This window comes from Anastrepha ludens, unplaced genomic scaffold, assembly GCF_028408465.1.
Source record: "Anastrepha ludens isolate Willacy unplaced genomic scaffold, idAnaLude1.1 ptg000022l, whole genome shotgun sequence".
NCBI lineage: Eukaryota > Metazoa > Arthropoda > Insecta > Diptera > Tephritidae > Anastrepha > Anastrepha ludens.
In genome coordinates this window covers 85,001-87,500 of record NW_026530033.1, presented here as the reverse complement: position 1 = coordinate 87,500, position 2,500 = coordinate 85,001, and the positions used below count along the sequence as shown (strand labels likewise).

General features: G+C 34.1%; 1 pseudogene; it reads left to right on the top strand.

Annotated features, from left to right (window-relative positions):
- Positions 1 to 198: 198 nt before the first annotated feature.
- The window catches only part of LOC128870738 (large subunit ribosomal RNA), a 4,515-nt pseudogene continuing 2,213 nt past the window's right edge, over positions 199 to 2,500 (top strand).

Below are 2,500 nucleotides of genomic sequence, written 5' to 3'. Positions count from 1 at the left end.
TATAAAATATTAATTTATATATGTAATTAAAGGAGGAATGTCTAGCATAAAAATTAATTTTTTTTATTCTAGAATTGCCTCATTTTACATAATTATTATTTATAATATATATTTATATAAAAGGAAAAAAGAAAAATAGAGATGAAAAGATGATATAATTATTTATTAAATTGTGAGAAGATAAAAAATATTTTAAAACAACCTCAACTCATATGGGATTACCCCCTGAATTTAAGCATATTAATGAGGGGAGGAAAAGAAACTAACAAGGATTTTCTTAGTAGCGGCGAGCGAAAAGAAAATAGTTCAGCACTAAGTCACTTTGTCTATATGTCAAATGTGAGATGCAGTGTATGGAATATCTTAATATCTAGTATGAGAAATTAACGATTTAAGTCCTTCTTAAATGAGGCCATTTACCCATAGAGGGTGCCAGGCCCGTATAACGTTAATGATTACTAGAAAGATATTTCCAAAGAGTCGTGTTGCTTGATAGTGCAGCACTAAGTGGGTGGTAAACTCCATCTAAAACTAAATATAACCATGAGACCGATAGTAAACAAGTACCGTGAGGGAAAGTTGAAAAGAACTCTGAATAGAGAGTTAAATAGTACGTGAAACTGCTTAGAGGTTAAGCCCGATGAACCTGAATATCCATTATGAAAAATTCATCATTAAATAATTAAAAATAATGTGCATTTTTTTCATATAAGGACATTGTAATCTATTAACATAATAAAGTATTTATCAAAAGATCATTGGTGATATTAAGTTTATTTAAATTAATTTGCTTTTTAAGCATATTAACATAGAATAAATACTAATGATTTGATAAAGTGTTGATAGATTTTATTATATATAATGCTAAAATTCATTTTTTGAATTTTACAAAAAATTTAATATCTATGATATTAATATTTATTTGTATGCATTTATATGATTAACAATGCGAAAGATTCAGGATACCTTCGGGACCCGTCTTGAAACACGGACCAAGGAGTCTAACATATGTGCAAGTCATTGAGTTATATTAAACTTAATGGCATAATTAACTTAACTTAAAAATATAATGGGATTAATTTTTAGTCTATTTTCTTAAATAGTCAATTAATTCAATCCCGGGGCGTTCCATATAGTTATGTATAATGATAATTTATTATTATTTATACCTCTAACTGGAGCGTACCTTGAGCATATATGCTGTGACCCGAAAGATGGTGAACTATACTTAATCAGGTTGAAGTCAGGGGAAACCCTGATGGAAGACCGAAACAGTTCTGACGTGCAAATCGATTGTCAGAATTGAGTATAGGGGCGAAAGACCAATCGAACCATCTAGTAGCTGGTTCCCTCCGAAGTTTCCCTCAGGATAGCTGGTGCATTTAAAAATTATATAAAATAATCTTATCTGGTAAAGCGAATGATTAGAGGCCTTAGGGTCGAAACGATTTTAACCTATTCTCAAACTTTAAATGGGTAAGAACCTCACCTTTCTTGATATGAAGGTTGAGGTTATGGTATAATGTGCCCAGTGGGCCACTTTTGGTAAGCAGAACTGGCGCTGTGGGATGAACCAAACGTAATGTTACGGTGCCTAAATTAACAACTCATGCAGATACCATGAAAGGCGTTGGTTGCTTAAAACAGCAGGACGGTGGACATGGAAGTCGTAATCCGCTAAGGAGTGTGTAACAACTCACCTGCCGAAGCAACTAGCCCTTAAAATGGATGGCGCTTAAGTTGTATACCTATACATTACCGCTAAAGTAGATGATTTATAAAACAATTTCGATTGATTTATAAATTTTGAAACTTTAGTGAGTAGGAGGGTACAATAGTGTGCTTAGAAGTGTTTGGCGTAAGCCTGCATGGAGCCGCTATTGGTACAGATCTTGGTGGTAGTAGCAAATAATCGAATGAGACCTTGGAGGACTGAAGTGGAGAAGGGTTTCGTGTGAACAGTGGTTGATCACGAGTTAGTCGGTCCTAAGTTCAAGGCGAAAGCCGAAAATTTTCAAGTTTTTAATAAAAAAAAATATTAATAAAATTTATATATATATATTAAAAAATAATTAAATACTTGAATTATTTTGAACGAAAGGGAATACGGTTCCAATTCCGTAACCTGTTGAGTATCCGTTTGTTATTAAAAATGGGCCTTGTGCTCATCCTGGCAACAGGAACGACCATAAAGAAGCCGTCGAGAGATATCGGAAGAGTTTTCTTTTCTGTTTTATAGTCGTACTACCATGGAAGTCTTTCGAAGAGAGATATGGTAGATGGACTAGAAGAGCATGACATTTACTGTTGTGTCGATATTTTCTCCTCGGACCTTGAAAATTTATGGTGGGGTCACGCAAACTTCTCAACAGGCCGTACCAATATCCGCAGCTGGTCTCCAAGGTGAAGAGTCTCTAGTCGATAGAATAATGTAGGTAAGGGAAGTCGGCAAATTAGATCCGTAACTTCGGGATAAGGATTGGCTCTGAAGATTGAGATA